The sequence below is a fragment of the Hipposideros armiger genome, unplaced genomic scaffold, assembly GCF_001890085.2.
Source record: "Hipposideros armiger isolate ML-2016 unplaced genomic scaffold, ASM189008v1 scaffold_2, whole genome shotgun sequence".
Taxonomy (NCBI): domain Eukaryota; kingdom Metazoa; phylum Chordata; class Mammalia; order Chiroptera; family Hipposideridae; genus Hipposideros; species Hipposideros armiger.
Genome location: NW_017731352.1, coordinates 890,210 through 916,688, shown reverse-complemented (window position 1 = coordinate 916,688; position 26,479 = coordinate 890,210). Strand labels below are relative to the sequence as shown.

Sequence of the window (26,479 nt, the reverse complement as noted above, 5' to 3'; positions counted from 1 at the left end):
TCTTTCGGTCATTGGTATTGGCAGAGACGCATTTAGTGAAACTCTCATGGGAACCTCACACAGGTACAGTAGCAGCTTTTACCCGTAAATTAAGAATGGCACGTGAAGACAGCTTTTTCCCCTCGAAGAGGGTGCCATTCAAGTTTCCCTTGACAAAGGCCCCATTTGCCACACTCCCCCCAAACTAAAAAGAATGAGAGAGATTGGGGAGTGGGGGGGAGAAAAGAGAAAAAAGAAAGAGAGTAAGAGAAATGGGGGAGGGGGGAGATTTTTGAAATGGGTATGACACAGAGAGGAAAGAGAACTGGCCAGATCACGGATACCATAGAGGTGCCCCCTGTGCATAAGGTTTACAGTAACCAACAATTCATTTCACCTCTTTAAACCACATACAGTGACTAGCACATGAACTGTCGATATTAGACATTGAATACAGAACACTGATTTATAATTGTTCCTTGAAGTGAAGGCTAACTTTAAAAATAGTGTAAGCAATAAAAAAATAAAGCTTGACTCTTTCGGGACTTTCACCCCAGTCCCTCTATGCAAGCAAATATATCCAGAATCAAATCGTTTCCTGAAAACACATTCTGTATAATCGTTTCTGTGATCTTCTATTCTGCCACAGAATTGATGAAGTTATTCCACCTGCCTGCCACTTTTCTAGGAGTGAGTCCTCTTCTGATAAAGAATAAAAAATGCAATGACCTCCTCACCTCCTTTTCAAATGCACACTGAGCCTACCCACCATGATGAGAAGTCTATTCATGTTATGAACTGTTACATCTTTTTATTTCATATTTTTGTATCTATATTTATAAGTGGAGGAGGTCTGTAGGGTTTTTTTTATTGTCTTATATTTCTATTGCTCTCTGTTTTTTAATTATTTTTTTGTATCAGAGCGATGTCAGCATCATAAAATTAGGTGGCATTCAATATTTTTCTATATTTAGGACAAATTTAAAATTAACTGGCCTTTGAAAGTCCCAGGATTGGTTTCGGAATACTTTGAATAATTGTTTTTTAAAATCTCATTTAGTTAGTTATTTACTTAATTTCACCTTTGTCTATCACTTTCTAATTATTCTCAAACAATTTTGGAAATTTATATATTCCCAAATATATATGTTGTATATTTTCATTATATATATATATATATATATATATATATATAGTATATAATTTATATATTTTCATTTCACTGAGGTTTTCAAACAAATTGTAACATAACTTTGCACAGTTTTCACAATTTCAATTGTCCCTGAATGTATTCTAAAATTCATATTCCCATTTCTAATTTTGTTTTTAATTTCCATGTTTACCAAAATAGGCAAGGTTTTTATCAATTGATAAAATAATTTACAAAACAAACAAATAATTATTGTTAGATATAAATATATAATCATATATAAATATAATTTATAGGATAAATGTAAATATTATATTATTATATAAATAAAACTTTTCCTAATACCTAGAGATGGATTAATCACTTACTATTTTCAGGTGTCTGAATCTTTCATTGTTGTTTCTGTGTTTATTACTTAATTTCTCATGTTTTTGTGCTTGTTTAAAGGTTTAATTTCCAGGTAAATGCTATGCTCACCTCCTCTCAGTACCACATCAACTACAACTAACCTGCAGAACAACCATTATTGAGAATTGCCTGAAGCCCAGCTGAACCGAAGTGTTACAACTACAAAGATACAGAAGAGGCCACCTCAAAACTGGTAGGAGGGGCAGAGACGTGGAACATGCTCGTCCCACACCATCATGTGACCATCAAAAATCGGGAGGAGTATATTGGCTATGGAGGTCCCCCCTGAGGATTGAGGGGTCCCGGCCCCTCCCCAACCCAGGTTTCAGTGCTGGGGAAAGATGTCCCCACAACTTCCAGCTGTGAAAACCAGCAGACATTGTGATTAACTGAAATGGAGAATAACTCTTAAAGGGACCATGCATGAACTTACTTGTTGATAGGCTCACTCCCTCTGAGCTCCAGCACTGGGGCAGCAGCTCGAAAGGCACCAGGAGAAGAACTGAATTGTCAACCTTCAGGGTGAGGGCTGAAGGGGCAGCTTTCTCCCAAATGGAGGAGCTGGTTGAAGCCATTGTGTCTTTGTTGAGCCCTCCCTTCCCCATGCGCAAACGCAGGCAGATACCATATCTGATTTTCCATCAAACTGGCTACCTCCTCTTGTCTGCCTCGCCCTAATGATTCCCTGAGACCATGTCCCACCCAACTTTCAGGCACACCCAAACTCCTTCCAGTGGTTTTTCTATACAAACGGCCTGCCTTGGCTCTGCTGCAGGCATTCCTAAAATCTCTCAAAGGTTCACAAAACCCAAATAAGCAGCATCTGGCTTCAGCATGTCCTGTCTCTGGCTTAGTACCCCTAACATTGCAAAGGAAACAGACATGCAAGTCCAGGAAGTGCAGAAAGTCCCAAATAGGATGACCTCAAACAGGCCCACGCAATATAATTAAAATGGCAAAAGTTGAAGACAACGAGAGAATCCTAAAAGCATCAAGAAAAAGGCAACTAGTAACTCATAAGGGAGCTCCAATAAAACTGTCAGCTGATTTCTCAACTGAATCTTTGCAGGCCAGAAATGATTGGCACATAATATTCAATGTGATGAAAAGCAAGGATCTACAACTAAGACTACCCTACCCAGCAAAGCTATCATTTAAAATCAAAGGACAGATAAAGAGCTTCCCAGAAAAGAAAGAGCTAAAGGAGTTCATTATCACCAAACCAGTATTACAAGGACTGTTAGAGGGACTTCTTTAAGATAGAATAAATAAATAAACAAATAAATAAACAAACAAATAAATAAATAAATAATATGAATAATAAAATAGCAATAGCTACATATCTATCAACAATTGCTTTCAATGTAAATGGATTAAATGCTCCAATCAAAACACAGGTGGCTGAATAGATAAGAAAACAAAACCCTTACATATGCTGCCTACAAGAGACTCATTTCACATTGAAAGACAAACAGGCATAAAGTAAAAGGATGGAAAAGGATATTTCACAAAAATGTAAATGATAAAAAACAAAACAAAACAAAACAAAAACCTGGGGTAGCAATACTTACACCAGGCAAAACACACTTTAAAATAAATGCTATATGAGGAGACAATGAAGGACCCAGTAATCCCACTTCAGGGTACTTATCCAAAGAAACCCAAAATGCTACTTTGAGGGGACATGTGCATCCATTTGTTCATTGCAGCATTGTTTACAGTGGCCAAGATGTGGAGGCAGCCTGGGTATTCATCGATGGATGAATGGATAAAGAGGAGATGGTACACATATACAGTGAAATATTGTTCAGCCATGGAAAGGAATGGGTTCTTGCCACCTGCGGCGGCATGGTTGGACCTGGAGGGTGTTGTGCTGAGTGGAATGTCAGATAGAGAAAGGCAGATGCAATGTGATTTCACTTATATGTAGAATCTAAAGAACAAAATAAACAAACAAAACAGGAACATACTCATGGATACAGAGAACATTTTGATGGTTGCCATATGGGAGGGGGGTTGAGGGAATGGATAAAAAACAGGAAGTGTTAAGTACAAATTGATTGTTACAGAGTAGTCATGTATGTATAGAACAAGGAATATAGTCAATAATATTGTAATAACTATGTATGGTATCAGATGGGTGCTAGATTTATTAGGGTGATAGATGGAAGGGGTGTTGGGGGAAGAGTGAAAAAAGTGAAGGGATTAAGAAGTACAAATTGGTAGTTACAAAATAGTCATGAGGATGTAAAGTAAAACATAGGGAATATAGTCAATAATATGGTAATAACTATGTATAGTGCCAAGTGGGTACTAGACTAGTCAGGGGGATCACTTCTTAAATTATATAAATGTCTAACCAGTATGCTGTAAACCTAAAATTAATATAAAATAATATTGAATGTCAATTCTAATTAAAATTTTTAAGAAGGGAGAAAAGCTAAAGGGAATAAAAGGCCCACATTTTCAGGTATAAAACAAATTATTCATGGGGATGTGATGCACAGCATGGGGAATATAGTCAATAATATTGTGATAGCATCATACGATGTCAGATGGTTGCTGGACTTATGGTGGTCACTTCTTTAGGTATATAAATGTTGAATAACTATGGTGTACACCTGAAACTAATATAATACTGTATGTTAGCTATATATTTAATAAAAATCTTAAAATTAAAAAAAAAATCTTGGAAGGAATGTTAAACAATAAGTTAGTAATACAAAATGGCTTAATTGCAGTATGCCAGGGTATCAAATGCCTCCCAGGCACCAAAGTGACTGTTGAGGAATAGAACTCCAGTGAAAGCAATGCAGAGGGTTGGGTGAAAAGCAGAGAGCTGACCACACAACTGCTTCAACCACAGGACTTTAGTATACTGGCTGGCACCTTGCAGGGCAACTCTTGGGGAGAGTAATGAACCCCAGTTTACAAATGGAGACGATGAGCATTAGAGAGATAAAATGACTTTCCCAAGTGTCAGAGCTGTGCTTTGTGTCCAGGTCTTCAGATCACAAACCCTCCTACCACATCACAACTGCACCAGCTGCCTTTTAAAAATCTGTCCCACCAGAAAATAGATGATTTTCCAGCCCCTTGTGCAGACGCGTTGCTCTGCCTCTAGACCTTTGGTCTAATTGCTGCAGACTCTTGAACATTTTTTCTACACACTGTGACCTGTGTCTAAATTCCACACATTCTTCAGGGAGGAGGCCCAGCCTTATCTCTGCTACAGGTGTTTCCATATGACTTCGGACTCCTCTGCTCTTCCCTCGCTATGGAGCTGATGTGGCAATGAACCACACATTCAACTTATGATCATAAGGGGCTTGAGGGCAGGCACTGCAGGGTTCCTGCAGAGTGTGGATACAGTTCATCAATGGAGTGATATACCACAAATCCCAGAATATTTTAGTTACTGAAGAGCAACATGTGAGGAGAAAAGAGGACGTTGAAAGTAAGAGACTCCAAGAAGCCACTGACTACAATCTGTCAGCTAAGAGAGCCCAATCCAGTAGGAATGCTAAGGAAACTGTTCAGGGGCAAATATCCCAAGACGCTATCCTCCTTCAAGAATTCACTTCCAATCAATCACTCTCTCTATAAAATTCCAACACTTATAATTGTGTCTTTATCCTACAATGCATTGCCTATTATCAACAGAAACTTCCCTAAATGATTATTCCCAAGTATCCAGTGGCTTCCCATTACTTAGTTAGATTTGAGGATTTAACTTGAAATTTTTATTAGAATCTACAACTTCCTATCAGATGATTTTTTTCATTGTACTTTGAAATTTCCAATTTTATTTATATATTTTAAGCAATGTTCTCATAATTATATAATGTTTTAGGAACTACAACATTTTTTTCAATTTTCTCCCATGGGAAAAGGACAATCTCTCTTATATTTTTAAACTATCCACAATACATGTTAGTTGTATGGCGTGCTGAGTTTATTTCTTTTCTCTCTGAATAAAAAATTCAAGTTTTCCCCAATTTTCTAAAAATTGCAATTGCCACATAGGCATAACCAAGTATGTCTAAAATTTACACAACATTAAGAGAGTCTGTCTTTGTTTGCTCCCCTAACCTGTCCCAACTATCATTCTACTGTTACATGAAACACATTTGTTTTGAGAAAGCTCTGACATCTTTCTAGTTTGTACTGTTCTTCTTCCATATCTGTGCCTAGTTAGTAGGCATGGCATCTAATTCCCTAGGAAGCATATTATTTGAAATTTACTAACTGTATATGCCAAAATGTTTAATTTTTTTCTAAATTTCCCCTCATCCTCTTTGTTGATACCTATTTTTAAAAGTCATTATTGCCTCCCATCTGTCTACATTTTCTTTTCATTTTTCTCTTAAAAACTGACTTAAAGCAGGAGGTCAATATCTCAGCCATCATTAATTTCATGCCCTCCTCTTCTCATTTATTCACTGGTCTTTTTTCTCTTGAGGATCATTTTTTTTTCCTTGATACATTTATAAAAGACCTCCTTACTTCATCTAACCTCTTTTACTAGCAATATCTCATTTCCCACTTTTGTGCTCCTTATCTTTTCTTGGCTAACTTTAAGTTGTTCTGTCTATTTTTATATAGTTCCTGCCTTCTCCACTCCCAGGGCAATTGTCCTGTTATACACAGATCTTGAACAGCCATTGGGGATGACAGACTGTATTTTTACTAGAATTCCAGCTGCTCAGTTCTCTCACTGCGACGGTACAACAGAGGCTTTTGCACTTTAATTATATTGTCTTAGGCTACTTCACACCTATCTACAATTATGAATGTTAATACTTACTCCCATGGCTTCATACATATTAGATTTCCTCCCAATGTGTTTTTCAACCAGGAATAGTACCTTGTAGTGTTGTTATCAATGATCACATTTCTAAATAGGCAGGGGAGAGGATGGAAATGATTTACTCTATTAGGGTGAGGTCATTTGCATACTGTTAAGTGATTTGCATGCTGGCAGATCCTAGAACTGTGTTTCAGAGGCTTCCCCACACTTCTTCCTTTATAACAAGGTCTCACTTATTTTTGCTCTTTCTACAACTGTCCTTTCTCTTCATTTCTCGTGCCTTTCTCTCCCACTAGACAATAACACACACTACCACAAGCATGACATTGCAAGGCGGTCCCTATCTTCTGAGCTAATGTTGTCTTTGGCATAATTCATCATCCTTTCTGATTTTTCAGGGCTGGTGACAATGGTGACTCCCCTAATATCTGAATGAAGTCTTTCATAAATATTTTGCTGAATGATTGATATCTCCTCTGGTTATTTTTCTCACACCTCTTCCCCTCTGCATATAACAGATGGGATTCCAACATCAGCAGCAGATGTTCTGGAAAAGGTATCAGGAGCCCAGAAGCCCTCCTCCTAGCCCCAGCTCTCCCATTCACTACCTCTGCGACCTCCACATGTCGCTTAACCTCTCTGGGCTCCATTTCCAATTCTGTAAATTGCAGATGAAAATGTCTTCTTCAGAGGCATACTGAGATGATCAGAAAAGATAATACTTGTACTTTGTACATACTAGTACAAAGTAGTTGGAAAGTTGGATTTTTGCTACCTCTTAACTAAATCATGTTAACTTTTCAAAATCAGGTGAACTATGAGTTATTGTCTTTTTCACCCATCCCCCTTATTAGCTTTTCATTATAATAAGCAAACACACACACTTCTAGGAAGGTCGGTTACATTCTGAGCAATTCCTAATGGTAAATTGTCAGACACTGAACAAAAGGATAATTTTCACCACTCCCATCTCCACCCCAAACCACGGTCATTAGCAACCACACTCTCCACTTTTATTTATAGAACCAGGGTCCCTGCAGAGAGAAGCAGAGCTCTCCTTTGATTTTTGACTGAGCCTCATTCCTTGAGGTAAGGTCTCAGGGCTGCTGGTGGATCTGGAAAGCATTTTGAAAGTAAGAAGCAGACAAATGTAAATCTTTTAAACTCCTATGATAAGCAAACTGTCCTCAGTTCAACATATAAATATAAACACTAAATCAAATCAGATATTTATACATTTTTTTAATCCCATCATAAAACACTTTGTTTTGACAGTTTAGTAATGTAAAGTAAAAACACCGACAGCAAAAAAGAATCATCTTTGCCTGCCTTCTTTCTACCTGAAAGTCTTCCCTGTATATAAATAGTAAAAAAAAGAAGAAAAAAAAGTATGTTTATGTAAAGGGAAACACTGATTTACTAGAACTGATTGCTTCATAGTCTAATTACTTTTCAACTGGCTGTTCCAAATTAAGATGTCATTGATGGCTTTTGGTGATATATTTCATTTTAAGCAAATTTATTCTATAATAGAGTACATCATAATGGAAAGCAGAGTTCCTACTCTCCCCTCCTCTTTGTAGCCTGATATCTTGACAAGTAAATTAAATTTAGCAGTTAAAATGCTTCCATTAGTAATTTTATTAAGTTAATTAAAGAATCTCTCTTTCTGAATTTTAACTACCTTCCCTTCAGAACAATGTTGATTTCTTTTTTTTTTCTTTTTTTAATTTCATGTATTTAGGGACTCTGATATATTCTAGGACCAAACAACAACTCTATCGGTATTACATTTCTGTGGGCAAGAGACTACCAAGCAAATCAAGTAAAAAGAAGAAGAAAGAGCTTAAACGTCTTTGAAAGAGATGGTCTGTTTCATATCACAGAAGAACTAGCTAAGGTTGTGGTATCTTGAAAAGAAGGAGGAAGATGAATGGAAGAAAGAAAGAAAAAGGAAAATATACTTTTTAGGCTATCTATGTTCTTAAGAAAAGGCAGAACTACTAACTAGTGTTTCCATACATAGAGGGTAAATCATAAATAGTTCAAGTGGAGTTTAGTTTATAAATAGAAAGAGAACTCCAACTCTTTTTTTTCTTACTCAGTAAGAGTATCAGTCGTGCTGAGCAAGGTAACTGAAGTTGGTGAAGCACAGGTTAAATGAAATCTTGGGCCCTCTCCAGGGGGTGGCATTTTAAAAGAACCCACATATTTCTAAGAGATTTAGGGCAAAAAGAATTCTTTCATTGACTATTGCCTGTTTCTTGTGGGTGGTATTCCTAAACTCAGGAATTACAGAAATTATTTTTAGAACTTGAAGGTAAGTGGAGAAAATTTTATTGTAGCTTTTCATTTTACAGATGAGGAAACTGAGGGCCAGGGATAGTAATACCACCACCACTGAGAATAACGATAGCAACTATAACAACAGTGGCTAATATTTTTTTAATTCATCACTGTGCAGCTTCCCATACATTATCTTATTAAAAAGCCCCGCGAGGGAGATGCTTCTAATGCCTCAACATTATAGATACAGGAGATAGTGCCTAATGAAGATTAAAGAACTTGGACAAACTCCGTAGGACTCCAGGGTCCTGTGTTCATAACTAGTTGCACATCATTACCTTAGATGAATGATGTGGGGTAATGCAACTAGTTAGTGTTTCCCCCAGGGCTGAACCTCAGGACACCTGCTTCTCAGATCTGCTGCTTTCAAAGTAGACCATACGAAGAGAACTGGATATCCAGTGTGTGAAGTGAGGCGTGGGCATGAAGAAGACATTATGATTTATTTTAAAAGTAATCCCATTGCCAAGGTCGCCAGTGGAATATTTGCTTTATGGATGAAATCTTATCAAAGGCTGCACCCATGCGTTCAGAGCCAAAGTTACACTTCATTTAAAATTAGGGGATTCCACCCTTCACTCATTCATTGAAGAAACAAAGGAGGTTCAAGAATACAGTCCATGGCAATTACTGTTACCACCTCCCATCTTCTCTTATTTTCTGTCCCCTGCCCTTCTCATGTAGCTCATTCTGGGAGCTCACAGCTCCCTTTCCAAGCTCCATCACCCATCTCAAAATCACTCCCACCAACTCCTTGACTCCTCATGCTACATCGTCACCCAAACACAGTCTCTCACATTCACACCTCAGGTAACACACTCCACCCACTTCTGCCCTTTTTCTCTGGGGGACTGAATGCCTTTCAACACTGTGTTCCAAGCTCACTGCTTTCCTTGTGAGAATAGGTCACCGTGGCTTTTTTGCCTTCTATCTTTTCCCTATTCTGCAGATTCTGTGTCACAAAAGCCCAAGCAACAAATCTGGCAACCCATAGATGCTTCCCATCAGGACAGAATGGATGAAGCCACTAAACTATTTAATAGGCCAGAAAAGAGAAAAAACAGACACCACTCCATTCATCTGTTCATGTATATATCCCCCCTCCCCTTTTTATACCAGAAAAAGCTAACATGGCAGATGTCTGCCTCAGATGATCTTTGTATGTTCTAGGGAGCCCGCCCCACTTTCTTTCTCTCTTTTCTTTTTCATTTTTCCCCCCTTAACATCCAGATAAACAGGGTTTAAGAGTTTCATTGTATCTTTGTCCCTTTTTCATTTTGGAGACAGGTTTTCAAGATGGCGTTCCACAATTTCTGAAGCACAAAAATGGCCAAATGTCCCCACAAGTGTTTATTGTGGAAGTTGTTTCCTTTACTAAAGCCCACCCCATCCCCCAACATGATGTCCTTAGAAAGAATCCAGCATTCTACAATATTTCTATAATAGCTAGACAGACCCACGGAAAGAAGAGTGTGGATCATCCAGTAAGTTTTGCTAATTGAAAATGCTCTTCCCTGCCCTCAACTGAAAAAGATGCTAACTTTAGCCTAGAAGCATATTTTCAATATTACCTGGCCACACAGCAAACATGTTTTCATTAGAAATTTACTTCTTACCTCCTTGATATCCTGCCATTTATACTGCATCTACTTTTGGGTGAAAGTATTTTTCAACTATTTTGAGAATCTCCTTGTTTTTTATGTGGAGTTCAAGTCCAGTAGTGAAATCTGTTTCATATTTGTAATCGGCTTTCAGCTCTGGAAGAGGCCCAAATTGGTAAGTCCCTGTGAGTGAAAGAAGAAGAAAAAAACACACACAAAAAAACAGAATTTAGTTATGCAACCTGAGCTTACAGAAGATGAGAAAAGATAATGCCAAGGGGAAGAGCTTGCAAAAATAAACATTAGGCCCAGCTTTCAACCTGGAGAGTGATCAATTAAATGTACAGAACCACAAAAGAGCTGAAGGGATCATGAAATTACGTGGCAAAATCTCTATTATTTGTCACATGAAAGGAAGGATGTATGATTTTAAAATAAAATACCAGAGAAAGATGTACCAAGTTTGATGGAGTAGATGTAGCCAGCCACGGTTCTGAAAGATTCAATAAGCTTCTTCTTACTTGTCCTTCACCCTGGAGGCTTCTGAAGAGGCCTGAATATCTGGCTTAAAGTGAGTGATGCTACTTGAAATGAAAAGCCAGGAGATTGCAAATCACTCGTCTGCACAGGCTTGGAATAAACTATGGCATGGCTGATGGACAGATTCAGGTATTTAAGTGAGTGTGATTTCCAAGCAACACTTTCTAAACCCTACATTGTCGTTGACCTCCATCATGCAATTGGACATGTTTATGAAGGCACACACAGCAGAATGAAATGCACTGGGAAGAATGCTGAAGTCATTTTCTAACACCACAGCAGTATTACTGCAAAATGAAGCCATATTATCCCAATCAGCAAGAGAGTCCAGCTTTGCATTTTTTTCCTGCTCCATGGTCTGAATCCATTCCAGCAGAGGACCTTTCTATTTCAGGAATCCAGCTATGAGATTGGTCGGAAGAAACCAAATGAGGTAGGTAATCCAACGTGTGTGCTCAGGTAAGGATAAGAACCAAGAAAGAACTTGAAGAAAATACTACAAGGCTATACTTTTGTCTTTTCTATTTCTTCCTTGCTTTCTTTTCTTCTTAAAGGCAAAGATACCAGGAAGGTGAAAACCATCCCAAAATATTTTTTTTTTCTCTGTGATTTGTCCAGAAAGCAAAAGCAAAGCACCCAATCAGCAATGTTTTAAATCAAACACAATTAACTGTACATTGAAATATGTGGTCTATGATTGTATGTTCAGTTAAATAAGCTAAAAGCAATTTGTAAAGGTTGAAAACTTCAGTTGTACACTAAGCTGCACAGGTCTGATCAGATTTCCTGCTTCTTCACTAAGGTCCAAGGTAGTTACTTCCTCAAAAGTTAAAAGCAGAAATTGTTGTTTAGTAGGCACTCCTAACAAGCTTTATTATAAATTTAACCAAATATTTGCATTGAAACTTTTCTTGAACCTTGTCAGAGAGAAAAACAAATGCTACTAAAAAAGCAAAGACTATTTTTCATGATCCCTAGAGCAATGGCTGTCTCTGATCCAGCCCCAACTTTTCTCTATTGCCCATCGGAATCATTTCTGGGGACTCCATTTCATCTGTTTCTAAGTGATAGTCTGTAATCTATTGCATACATATATGCAGCTTTATTTAGGCCAGTTGAGGCTATTTCCATTTGAACCATGGGTGAGAAAATAGCCATTAGGTAGAGCACAGCAATCTATAATTACAGCCATTCTAATTGCTGGCAACCTAGTGGTAAATTTTTTTTATATTCCATTTAATCATATAATGATTTATACACACATCTACTAAACTTTAAAATACTCCAAGACAGAGACCATCTTACTCATCTTTAAATCATTACAGCATCTGCCATAATATTGGGTATATCGGTCTTAAGTGATGAAATAACAGAATGAATGGATGAATGAATGCATAAATGAATCAGGGAATTAATATTTAAATACAGACAATAATTATTTGTGTTATAGTTGTTCTATACTGAGAACTGTCTGGAAGACTTTTCCAAGAGCTACAGAGAAAGCTTGGCTATTCTTGGAGAACACGTTGACTGTTAGATAAAGACAGTTCACCAAGAAAGCAGATTTTGACCCTTCAAGAACTTGAATGTGATGATGAGTTTATGACAGTCCTAAAAGCCAACATACGGTTGGTGGCCAGATTGTGGTTCTGGACTGAGAGGCTTCCATTTGGAAGGCAGACAAGCATTTGAATTATGGGTCTAATGAAAGTGTCAATAGCAATCCTGTTACTGGAGGAGCTGTAAAACCCTGCTTAATGAACTAGGCAGGGACACAAAAACACAATGGCTTAAAACGTACTGTATGAGAAAATGATAATTAGCCCAGATTTCATGTACAAGATAAAATGCATAGGGATGATATTACCACTGAGCAATATTACAACCCTTCAGGGGACCGTTTTGTTAACAGGGTTTGGCTCAGCCTCTTCAATCCTCCTTGTATGAGTGGAGATATACTACACAATCATGAACTGTGAGATGGAGAAAGAATGTCAGATGGTAACATTCCTATCATCATAGATGCTGACAAATGTAAATAAATGACAATAAAAAGGGTTCTGGCCTCATTAAAGATTCACTCTTATTTAGGAGGCTTTATACAATGTAGGATGATAAGCCAAATGGCTTCCCACACCAGAGGAATGGGGGTTGAAGAGAAAGTCATTCTCTAAACTTAAAGTCTACTTTTCTAGGCCACTGAGCATCAACCAGGAAAAGTAAGGCAAGACAAGGCCAGACCTGTGGTGAGCAACTGGGCAACAGCTACTTCCTTCCTTCCACCCTAAAAGTCAGGGAGCTCCAGAGGGAGCCCTGAGTACAGCAGAGAGCAGTGAACTTGGAGTCCGGGAACTAAGATTACAGTCACGGCTCTACACTAACTCAGACTTTGAAATTTTTCATCTCTTAAAAGGAGGACAGGGATGGAGGTCAACTAGGGTGGTACTTCGAAAACTTTATGGAGCTTACAAATCACTTGAGAATCATGTTAAAATACAGATTCTGATTCAATTGGCCTGGAGCGGGCCTGAGATTTTGCATTCCTAACGAACTTCCATGTTATGCAGATGCTGCTGGCCCATGGAGCTCAATTTGAGGAACAGGTGACTATACAGTGTTTCTCAAGTTACAAGTTCTGTGAAACCACCAAAGTCAATAAGAATCTGTTGGCTATTTGTCACTACAAGTGGGAAGAGAAAGACAAATATTGAGCTTTTGGTACCATCGATGCAAAGTTGTTTTGTTTTTTTCCTTGTCTTTTACATCTAAACAAGCTGCTTTATTCCAGTAAGAAAACTTTATGAGTGCTCTGTCCTTTAAAAAGATAAATTCACCAGAAATCTTTGGCAGTGGACTGTTAATACTGTTAGGCTAGCTAAACATTGCTTTTGAACCAATTGTTTTATAACAAACTGACTTGCATGTGGAAAAACAAAATGGGGGAAATGAAATTACGAGTTAAAATGGTGGATCCCCATCTAACAAAATAAAAGCAAAGGAGCTCAAATGATGTAAAGTAAGGCATAGTGACTCGTGTACAAAAATAAGTTAATGTCACAGGATGAAATGTGGGATGTGGCTTATATCTTACACAAACAGTATCCCAGGTGTTTTGCCTGTTGAAAGTGTTGAAAGTGAATTCACTGGGTTCTCTCCATAGATACTTTCTTCCCCCTTCTCAAGCTTTAGTTTTTTAAGATGGCATATGTACAAGGGGGAGGAAGAGAGGAGTATCATATGAATCTGCGGCTTAAAAAGTATTTCAAAAATCTGCAGATAGGAATTACGGAAGTTAATAGACACTTTCTTGATTGTGTCTAGCACAATATCTAGCACATAATCGGAGCTCAATTAATGTTTGTTAAAAGGATTAAATTGAAAGCAATGAAACTTTTATGAAGCTGCAAAACTGAAACTGAGTAAAAATTCACAGGATCTTCAATAATTTAAGGGGTCATAAGTTGGGGAGTGGGGAAATGTGTCTTTAGTTATATATAACTACTATATATATATATACTTATATACAGTTACATATAGTTATATTTAGAGAGAATTCTTTCTCATCCTCCTCATCTTAAAGAGAAAACTTTGTCTCCAGAAGAATCAATGAATTAATCTTTGTATAAGAATTCAATGAACTCTTATTATGTGATGTATGCTTCATATAAGCTGTCTCTTTTACTTCTTTCAAGAACCCTATGATTTAATTATTATTGTCATCCCCAGGGTGTCCCAGGTGTGAAAAGCAGAAAATGGCAGAGCTAGGGGTTTCATCTAAGTTCATCTGACTTAGAGGTCTGCACCCTTCGCATAACTTGGGGTAGGGAGGTGGAGAAACAAGACATTTTTAAAAGCTGAGAGAAAAGAATATATTTTCTAAAATGCTAAATTATGGAGACAGTAAGTTGTAAAGAAATCAAGAGAAGAGTGTCCTCACTCTTGACTTGGGTCAAGGCTGGTTTCATGGAGAAGGGCTGGAGGTGAACTGAAAGTTCATTCATTAACAGCGTATTTGTATGGCCCATGTACAATAGAAGTTGGATAGACAGTAGACAGATGAAGTGAGAAGATGAAGGGTCTTGAAGAATGATGAACATGATCAGTGTTTGTTTTTGCAAATAAAAACATTAGAAAGACTTAGTAATGTAGACCAGGAAAAAGCAACATATGAAAAACTGTTTTTCATGTTCAGCGTACATTGGTCACCCAAAACACCTACTGCCAATGGGGCGGGGTAAAGGGCGCATGTGTTGTTAAGATAACCTGAAGGCACATCATGAATAAGCTAAAACCTCCAGCCAGACAAAAGCCTATTTGTAAATTACTCCACTTAATTTTCTAGGTCGTGATTGCCTCTCTCTGCAAAAGCAGTTTATGACATTCTCAATTAAGAGTTTGCTATAAAAATGAATGAATGAAGTATTTCAAAACTGCTGTGAGATATTAAAGATGAGTCACTTTTAAAAAGTGGTTTTGTTTCCTCTTTTCTGGATAATGCATTTGAGAATGTAGTTTCCAGCCTCACCCATCACCCCATTGTGAAATCAAATCGAATGACTCTCTGCTCTTAGAATGATCGCTCATTCAAATGCATTCAATAAATAAAGTCCAAACACAATGAGGCACTTTCCATAGAGCATCCGGAGAGCCAGGACCTGGTCTCTCTCGTCATATGATGCTCAGATTGAAGTAAATAAAGCCTTCACCCACGCTGACTGCATGGTACACGGTGACTTACTGTTTACTAAGCCCTTGCATGTACATTGTCTCATTTGATCCTCACAACAGTCCAAGGATGGAGATGCTGTTGGTTTATTATCCCCACTTAGCAAGTGAGGAATCTAGAGCTCTGAGTGCCAGTGATTTGCCTGAAGTCACATAGCAATCCGCGAGGTACTTGACATTTTCTCATCCCCTTCCTTCCCCTCTTCCCTGAACAGAAAACATGTCTAAAGTACAAAACAATATAATTAATAGAACCATTACCAAAACTGGGCAGGGCATTTAATTCATGCAGATGTGCCTCTGGTGGTTTTGTAAATACTGAGGAACTCATTTCCCACGTCCTGCAATTCTATGAATTCTACCCTGGACAAAAGGTCATCCAAATATGATCCTTGCTCCAAGTTATGGAAATGTATGCAGTCTATGAGAATATGGGCCAAATGCAGAGTAAAAATATCTGTGTAACTCCCAGTGCCATTTACTCTTGCTGCCTCAAATCCTTTTTGAAATTAGGCAGGTTATAAATCATAAAAAAATATAAAAATGTAAACTCTTGCCCTAAATTCAATGATCATATATCAGAGCGGGTCATGAGTGCAGGAGATAGAGGGCTAGTAAAACAAGACTGAAACAGGTACGATGGGCAAGCCAGAGGGACACAGAGAGAAGTTTTTGGAAAAACTTTTCAATTTACATCCATAGAATATACTGAATGTTATCTGAAAATCAATAGAAAATACAATTTCCCTCAAATCAACATCCTCTCAGCCCCTAGTCCTATTAGCCAGAATTTGGTATCAAGAGTAATTAGGAGGCAGGTGACTGACTCCTCTGAAAAGTTGATCTGCAGTCAGAGCTATACAGAGGAGCAGCTAGAAGCTTTGTCCTCATGGAGAGAAGGAGTTCATAGAATTAGGAATAGCTTCATTTTCTCCCATTGCCTTGCAAACTTCATTTCTAAAGCAATCAGGGCCACCCCTCTCTTTCTTACCCAGACCCTCCTTTGCTTCTATCTTCATTTGGGCTGTGGTATCATCTACACAGCACAGATCCCTCCAGAAGCTACAGGTTTACTGGCTGGGTTCCCACACCCACATTCGCTGCTGAAAGACCATGGTTCTCATGGCCCTTTTCCTCAAAGTTTCTAATTCCTTTATCTCCTAAGTTATGATGTATCTATTCACCTGCATATAACTGTGAATAGCTACAGGGTTCCTGAAGAACCAGTGTTTCTTTAGTGTAGGCTCTTCTATTTTGTGAGTCATGGAATTGAGGGAGTCAGAATTCTATCAGTTAATATTTGAGGCACTGAATTCTTCCATGTGCTTCTAATAATTAATCCATATAATCAAATCATCCAAAGACACCAAACGGGCTTTATTCTTTCCCATTAAAAATAAGAGACAAAAGTCATGATTCCAACGTTTATTCTTCAAAAGGTTAGGTGACTCAGAACCCAGGTTAAATTACCTGGTGTTTTTGCTATCAGGCAATATATAGGTCTACCAATATTTCTCCACACTTTCAGAGTTGATTTAGAAAACAAAAACAATATTGCTCATGACCCGGGCTTTACAACTACTTTGCATTAGGAGCCTTGTTGAGGTCTTTAAGCCATTTTAAGTGTTATGGCCAGTGGCTTCAGGAATGAGGTTTTGTTTAGATAGCACAAGCCTTTTGTTGTTGATTGAAACCTGGCTTGATGCCTCTATACATCCAAATAATTAGAAAAAAATACATTTAAATGAGAAGCAGATGCTGTTTCCAGATTTCTATTTTGACTACAGAATAAATAGAAGCTTTCATGTCTGCATTTACTCATTGGATATGGAGCGTGCTACATGAATTGTTATTTAAAACATAGGCCATTCCTTTTACAAAGGTAAAGGAAATAGGGGTCTGCTGGAGTCCTGGTTCCTTCAAAAGACTTTCTGCTCCAAGGAAACTAAACAAGGATATTCAGTCTCCATTACTCCTTCCTGAGACTCCATGCCTGGTGCTAAGCCAGTAGATCCAAACAGAATTGGGGAAGACTGGTGCTGAAGGCAGGGATGGCAGGCCCTGCTAGCGATCAGTAGCTTGTAATTGGCAACAGACGAGAAATATACTGCGAACGCTCAATGTTCATCTTATCAGATGCAAATCCAATTAAGAAGAAACTATACTCAGGCAAGAAAAAATAAAGGACATGACATCACAGGGTACCTTTAAAAATGGAGAGTCATTTTCTCAAGCTTCTTTATCTGTTGCTAAGTTAATGCTTTAGCAGGTAAAATACATTTTCAGTTTCTCTTCTCAGCTAGGAAGTTACATACTAGGTTCCTGAGCCAATTTTAAGTGCTTGAGATGTTTGGATGGAGGAGCTATGTAAACACAGGGCAAAGGTCTGCATAACTTCAAAGCAAAGTATGTGTACATGGAATCTGCAGATAACAAAGCTTGGTCTTCTGAGTGAATAGCGACAGTGAAACAAGCCAAATCGGCTACCAAATCCACTCTCCAGGTCTAGCACGCTGTCTGGCACATATAAGTTATCAATCAATCGATATTTGTGGACTGACCCTCTGAGTGAATATAATTTAAATGTTTATTTCCTGCCTTAAAATAAATACCATAGTTTATGTGTTGTATGAATACACAAAGTAAAAATAGTAGTTGCCACTTAAGAATCACTTAGCAATCATCACGCATTGTGTTGAGTTTTGCTTACATTATATTAATTTTGACACTCAAAATGCTATTAAAAAGTATTATTGTCTCCACTTTATACATAGGAAACTAGAGGCTCAGAGAGGTGAAATGATTTGCTGAAGTCTCAGCCGGAAAGGAAAGTGGCAAAACTTTCTCATCCATTTTGCCCCCTAACCCTCATATGTTCTGTAAACAATACAGTATGCTGCCCGCTGGGTTTCAAAGGTTTGGGAGGCTGTCCTAATATGATGTGCTACAAACTTAGGTTGAACACAGAAAAAGTGAAAAGTCCTACTAATTAATTAGCCCTCAGAATATCCGAATAAGCTTGTCCTTGCACATGCAGGGAATAAACGGTTCTTAGAATCAAACTAATAATCCAAATGAACAATGTGGTCCTTCGATGTAGACAAAGGCTCGAAGGATTCTGCCTGTGAGTTACGCTGCTGTGTAATACACCAAGGTGAAATATTCATCCAGAACTTTTGATCTGAACAGGCACTGTGGCAATTCTATCTCATATGTGTACCTCTACATCCAAAGGAAAATAGAGAATATACGTTATTATCACTGTGGCTAGTGCTGTTGCAGCTACCATTATGAAGAAGAATAATTATTTGTTATCATTATTATAGTTAAGATATATTGAGAGCTTGCTGTACACTATAGAGTCTTTATTTTGCTGATGGAGAGATGAACAAGGATTAAAAATAAAAGATACACCCTCCCCCACCCCCAATTCCCTGGGTTTTCTTTTCTCAAATTAGGAATACTAGGGTTTCTCTGCCTATTTTTTAAGCATATTGCAAGGATGAGAAGCTTGCCATGAAAACATGTGACAGTGCTTGCTAATTATGGGCTCCTCCTAGACTAACTCAGCATGTAATCTATGCTTTCCCTTCAATAGCTGGTACTGGACATGTCTTTGGAGAAATTCTGGCATATTTTCTAGAGTTCTTCTAAACAGACTATGAAAACAATGGAATATTTTTCAGGCAGCATATTGAACCATCAGGTACTGGGCTGGATAAAACCCGAAAATACAAGGGATTTCCATTCGTGGAAAATGAAATGAAGGATAAAGCTAAGTGCCCTTTTGAGAACACTTTAAAATTATATTCTATCTACTGAGTTCATGTCTTGGTCCAAGGTTCAGAATGATATTCATTTTGTATGAATAGGTTTTCTTCTCAAATCATTGTGAAGAAAATTATCAGTGTATGAAAATACTGTATAAAAGAAAAAGATTCATTTAGATGTTTGGGGACCAGACATGCATTTAGGAACTAGGAGATATAATTCTCCCTTTGGGTAGTTGTAAGAATTGGGGAAGTTGTTTACATTCTCTAAGTCTCTATTTCCTTATCGTAAAATATAGAACTGTATCTAGCTTGTCTCACAATTAATATGGAATTAGAAATCTACGATTCTTTCCATCTACCTTAGATTGAGCACTGACATGTGCATTTATATTGCAAACAATTACATAAGACCTGCGGAGAGCCTCTCAATAAATTCCTAGGAAATATTTTGACAACAAGGTGACCAAATTATAAATAGCTCTAGTTGTCTAACACATATAAGAAGGTAACAAAATTTTTCAACTTGGTGCAGCAATGATGATTATCTCAGCCTCTTTACGTTTTTCTTATTGTCCTGAGACATAGGTATCAAGGAAATAAGAAGTAGAAATTCCAGGTATTTACTCCTGATGCAGATAGCATCTATATTTGACATCCTAGAATAACAACATCTCCAGCAGCAACTAAGATATGCATGTTTCAGAACTGAGAAACTTTTAAAATCCGCTTTTAAGCAATGCAGTCACAGAAGACTCTTAATAATTGATTATAATTGATTTTAACCTTGTCCTAACCTGGGCAAAATGGCAAAGCCAACCATCTTTGTCCAGATGGGGTATAAGAAAAGAGCCCCTAGTCCACATCTTTAAAAGCTCCAGACATGAGCAGGAGATAAAATATTTAGCCTGCCAAAGCCTTGACCTCCCAATTCCAGCCAGTTTTGAACTTGAATTGATTTCCGACAAGGCATCTGGGAGATGATTACAACAAAATGCACTAAAGCTGGGCAGCCTTTATTTTAACATCCCAGCAGCTTAACCTGTTAATAACAGCAATTGTTTTAGATACAATACCAATTTCTGTAACCGACGCAAAAAATGGATAACAGCAGCACAGTCTCCCAGGCAGTGAAATAACAGGGAAAAAAAAAAAAAGCACAGCCAGCCACAGAGGAGGTGCTGACAGTATTTTTCAAAGAAACCTCAGTTTTCAGGGACCCAGACACCATCAGGGGCCCAATTCCACAGTCTAAAAAAAAAAACAACAACAGCAAAAAACTAGCTAAAGGTTGCATGTTGAGAGAAATCACTGCAAACTAGGAGATCTGGAATCACACCTGTGGTCTGCTGATGAAAGCTGAGCTATCTTGGGTGAGTCACTTCACATCTCCCTGACGAATTTGCTTTGTTTGAAACAGTGCTGCCCAATATAATCCTACGTGAGCCACAAATGTAAAACCACCTGTAATTTAAATTTCTCTAGTAGCCACAGTAAAAACAAATAGTTTTAAGAAGGCAAATTAATTCAAATGTCTTATTTAATATAACTAAAATATAATCATTTCAACATGTGATCAATACAAAATTATTAATGCTATCTTATACACTTATTTTTGCACTAAGTCTACAAAATCTAGTGTATATTTTCTACTTATGTCACATTTCAGTTCAGATTAGCCACATTCCAAGTGCTCAACAGATACTAGTGGCTACTCTACTGGACAGCACAAGTCTGAAAAATGAGCAGGTTGAACTAGTCATCTCCAGGACTTTTTCCACAATATGTCATGTTATGTTGCTTCTGCTGCTCTTCACTTTAAATCAGCTACAGGTTGAAAGTGTAGATGTGGCCTGTTGGTTGGTGCGATCAGGATGTTAGAGTGATAGCAACTGTGGCCACGAGTCTGAGCTTAGCCATCTGTTGGGTCTGTGCTGGGGTCCGGATGTGGCCTTTAGAGTTACACCAGTTGGTCATGAGTAGTACAGGGTGGGTGGGCAGGATGGGGGGATGCATATGTTTTCATGACATAGCCCAGCATGTTCTATTAAATGAAATGATAAACAGCATCTTAATTGCTGATTGAGCACTATTTATGTACCATTTATGTTGCACATACAAAATCATTTAGTCATCTCAGTCACCCTTTGAGGTGGGAACTATTAACCATATTTAGTAGGTGGTGGACTGAACCTCCTAGAGACTAATTAGTCTACCCAATGTCAGACTCCTAAAAAGTATGGCATGTGGACTTGAGCCCATCTTTGTCCAGACCCTGAGACCAGTCTCTTGACCACCATGATATACTGATTTACAAATAACAGCTTTTGGTCTTCTACCTTACTCCTATAATGTTTCCCAAATCTTAGAGATAAAAAAGAAGAAGCATAGAAAGGTTAAAGATATTGCTTTTACTTTTTAATGACTGAGAAAGTCAGACACAGTACAGCAGATGATAACATCCTAATAAACATATACTCCTCTCTCAGTCAAGCATAAAAAAGGAAGGAAGGAAGGAGGGAGAGGGGGAAAGAGGGAGAGAGGAAGGGAGAGAGGGAGGGAGGGAAAAAGGAAGGGAGGGAGGGAGGAAGAAAGGAAGGAAGGAAGGAAGGAAGGAAGGAAGGAAGGAAGGAAGGAAGCAAGGAAGGAAGGAAGGATTCACCAAGCACTATGACATTTCGATAGAACCTCATGGCTCTGGACAGAGAATCACGGTAACATTTTCACTCTCTTAAACATGGGCTGTATATCCATGATTTAAACTCAGACCACAATACACAAATTGCACTTTTGGAAATCAATACACCATTCCTGGTGAAATGTGGAGGAAACCTCTTCACACACTAAATATGCCTATGCTCAGAGACTGAAACTCAAATATAGAATCCTTCCATCTCCTTAACACCAGATTTTCAATAGTAAGATGGAAAAAAATTAAATACCTAGATTTTATATATTTTCAAGAATTTTACATAACATCATATTAATCATTTGATAGTTCTTTCTATACTGGGAAAAATGATCAAGCATGGGCTATAGGGCCGTGTGAAGGCATTCCTGTTACGTTATATGTTAGCTTTCTTTTCTGGTGTCTAAAGTAGAGAAATGTCAAATTGGTAACTTGGGAGTTACCTGTTTCTTTAGAAAGACTCATGCAAGCTGCACTGTTAAATTGATATAAAACTAACTTTCCTATGGAGACACTTGGGAAGGGCCCTGTGGTTGATCCGCAGACAGCTCTCTGCAGCTGGGCCATAACATGTCCATCACTTGTTAAGTAATCTAGAATCACAAAGTCTAATCACCTCTGTTTATTGTCTTGATTTCATGGGTCACTAATATCATGGTTACCAGGAGACTTTTCAACTTGGCCAATCACATGTTAATATTTTATGTACATAGGATGATAACAGTTTATACTTATTATATGCTTACTCTATACCAACCCCTGTTCTGAGTGCTTTACATGGATTGTTTTGTCATCATAAGATAGGCACCCTTACTGTGCCCATTTTACAGTTAAGGAAACTGAGGTACATGATGCTTATAAACAGTAATACAAATATGGTTCCCTTTTTTCCTTGTCCTGATCTTCCAGTACATTTATCATAGTTTCCTTAGCAACCTCCATCTAGCCATAACTTCACCTTAACCTCAGCTGTAATCTGTCCTTCATTGCTGATCCTCATTACAATGTTCTGTGTTTATTGGTAGAAGAGAGTTTTGTGTATTTTTATTGGCTATTGGTTACTGCCTAACAACCATCTCAGAAAGTTGTGGTTGAAATTAAAAGAATGTTTTATGTACTTTACCAAAATTTAAAAACTTTAAAAAAATTAAGTCAAAAATAAAAAAGTAAAAACAATTTTATTTCCTTGTGATTCTGTAGATCAATGATTCTGTAGATTTAGACTAAACCTAGCTTGATAGTTCTTCAACTAGTCTTACCAGAGGTCACTCATGCAGCGATAGTTATCTCGTGGCTCAACAAGGGCTGGATAATCTAAGATGGCCTCATTCACATGTGTAGGGGCTGGTGCTATCAGATGTGCCAACTGTCTCCAGCAGGTTACCACTGTCTCTTACCATGGCAACTGCGTACCAAGTCCCAATCTGCAAACACTTTTAAAGTCTCTGCTTGCATCACATTTACTGATGTCCCCTTGGCCATATCAAGCCTCATGGTTAATATTGGAATAACAGTTGAAGGAAACTACACAGGGTTATAGACCCATAACAATCTAATACATAATGAACACCTTACATATTTTTCTATCTTTCAAAATGGTCAAAACAACTCAATCCCAAGCAGAAGACTGAATAAGAGAAGAAAATCCGAATGTCCTAGTATACCAAGAATATATCAAATTCTAAATTTGGCCTTAAGTTTGAGCATCAGATGTAAATGAATACCAAGTCCCATATTTCCACTGAAATATATTTCTTTTCATAACATGTTCTGGAAAGATGGCCACCGGTTTTGTATTTAAATGAAAAGCAATATTTCATCTGAGGGAAAAACAACATTGAATATTTTTCACAAGACGCCACTGGTTGATGACAATGGCTAATGCTGTATTTTTGCCATGGGAGCTTTTGTTTTACTGAACCACTAAAATTACTATCAGATGTGCTCATCTTCTGTTGAAGTAATGAACAATGGTATGTCTGAGAGAGAAATTCAAAGTGCATCATTTATCTTATCCTATTTTCAATTAGGCCGAATAAAGTATAAAGTTGGTTCCAAACTACATCACAGAAACAGGGTGAGTAAATTTATTATACCACTAGAGTGCTAATCTTAGCAGATGGTAGAAAAAATATTTTTAGCATGAAATATGCTAAAGCAATAAATCTGAACAAGGTGGATCTTATCAACTAATATCTCCCCAGTGTGAGGTAAAACTCCTGCTAGACAACTCAGCATTCTTATGAAGTCTGGTGGACGTGGTTAGACATGGTCCTCAGTAAGAGAGGGGGAAAACAACAAAAATGAGGAGTGAAGAAGAAAACTAGCCATACGACCATGGCCCTGCTTTGAATTAAAAAAAATAATAGAAGGATGTGACTCTGCTGTTTTCAGTGCTCTTGAATTTTATTTCTGAAATTATGCCTACCCCACATCTTGTCAGGTCTTCATCTGGAGATTTTCCAAATTTGAAATTTACAAGAAGTCTCTATTGGGTCAGTTTTCGAGTAGAGGTGAGCACACACACAGTCACATATTGCTACAGATCACTATTAGCCAAGACAAATATCCAATGAGAGAAGTGCTCTTATGAACTGGGCTCCAGCTCAGGACACCTACCTGACTAAGAGTTCCCAGTCCCATGGATGTATTTGGTTCACGGTTTATCAGTATCCACCTGCTGAGCCCAAGCAGATGGAGGAGGTGGCTCCTTTAGATTAGACAGCATATGATGTTCCAGAGTTCTACTTTCAGAGGAATATGAATACAATGAAAGATTAAGAAATACTAGAGTTGAAGCTCTGATGGGTTTCAGAAGTATGTCTAAGAGGTAGTTGAGCTAGATGTTTTTCAGGCTGACCATAAACAATGTGTTTTATCGCCGCATTCCTGCTGACTAATGCTCATGTCCCAAAGAAGTGATGTGTTAAAATAGATCCAAGTGGTGATGGGTCTAGAGTCAGAAAACAAGAAAGGCATACCCAAACCTGCCACTAATCTTCCACATGACCTTGAACTCATTGCATGAGCTTTCTGGGCTTTAAGTTAATTATCTATGAAATAAAAAACTTGAACCTTAGTGTCACTGCATAAAGAATGAGTGTGAAGAAGAAGAAATTAGTCAGAATCATTAGGACAAGTTGTATTTTAGGTGAGCAACAACAAGCAGGAGTCTGGGCATTCTTCTTAATTAATCCTGACAATTTGTCAAATAATTTGAATTATGCCCATTCCATCCACTTGAATTGAAAACACAGCTAAAACCATTAAGATGTTGAAGAAATTTAGCCTGGACAAAATATCAGATACCATATTAACTTTTTATACTTTCCATGGAATAGAGGTGGATGTTAGAAATTAAGGGTTGAGAGAGTTCAGGAAAGAAACTACTCTAGTTGGCAAAGTGTGTATGTAGGGAAGGGGGAGTGGGTAGAGAGCTGTGTAGGCCTCCCCTGACTTGTTCTCCACTCCCAGATTCTCTTGCTTGAATGTCTGCTGCCTCAGGGTTAGCCCAATATTTATAGACATAAACAAAGATTTTGTGAGAACGTGGGATTAGGGATGAGGCACATGTGTTGCTGTCCATGGTTCTGATCATTCTACTGCTGTTTTCTCCTGACCATGGGACACCACTGATGACCTTTCCCCATTTTATCCAAAATGGAACATGAATTTCTGAATATTTGTGGAACAGATTGGATGAAAATGTGTGTATAAATACTGAGGTAAAGAGATAGGCACTAAAAGATTACAAGGGAGAAGTAAACAAAAATATGTTGGTATTACTTTCAGATAATCACAGGTACTATATAAATCACAAATTACCATGGATAATATTTAGAACTACTGAAAGAGAATACAACATTGTGCCCAAAACTACATAATCATGGCAAATCTTGATATAAATAAACACATTTACGGGAGGGGAACAGAACACAAATCTGGTAAAAACAAACAAAAAAACCCCAAAAAAACTCAAAGATTGAATTATGCCAAAGAGATTACAGCTTTCTTTGGCTTAGTATTTTTTCTCTTGATGACATTTAGCAATATTACACCATCACAAATAGAATGGTTATGGATTTTCCATTTCATGTAGCTAACTCCATGTATGTTTGGCAGTTCTGCCATGTTTTGCAAAGTATTCCTTGATGAAATAAGGGGTGCGACTCCTCTGCACCCCCCAACTGTGTTTGTGTGCCTCAATAATAGAAAAGGCTTGTGAAAAAGAATGCCAGTTGTACTCTAATATCTGTTCTCCTATTTTTCCATTGCAGTAGGATATTCAGCCAGGACTCCACAGAATTAAGATTACATTTCACAGTCTCTTAGCAGTAATGGGTGGCCAAATGATTACTTTCCAATCATTGGAATGAAAGTGGAAATGTCCTCCTGCTATCTTAAAGAATCCTGGAGAGACAGAGAGAGAGAGAGAGAGAGAGAGAGAGAGAGAGAGAGAGA

At 37.8% G+C, this 26,479-nt stretch overlaps 1 long non-coding RNA gene across 1 annotated transcript in view; it reads right to left on the bottom strand.

The window, feature by feature from the left end:
* LOC109379287 (uncharacterized) overlaps positions 1–26,479 on the bottom strand; it is a 211,942-nt gene that overhangs the window by 26,445 nt on the left and 159,018 nt on the right. Inside the window, exon 2 of the long non-coding RNA XR_002123171.1 lies at positions 10,310–10,477. This is a non-coding gene — a long non-coding RNA (uncharacterized LOC109379287). The remainder of the gene's footprint in view (positions 1–10,309; positions 10,478–26,479) is intronic.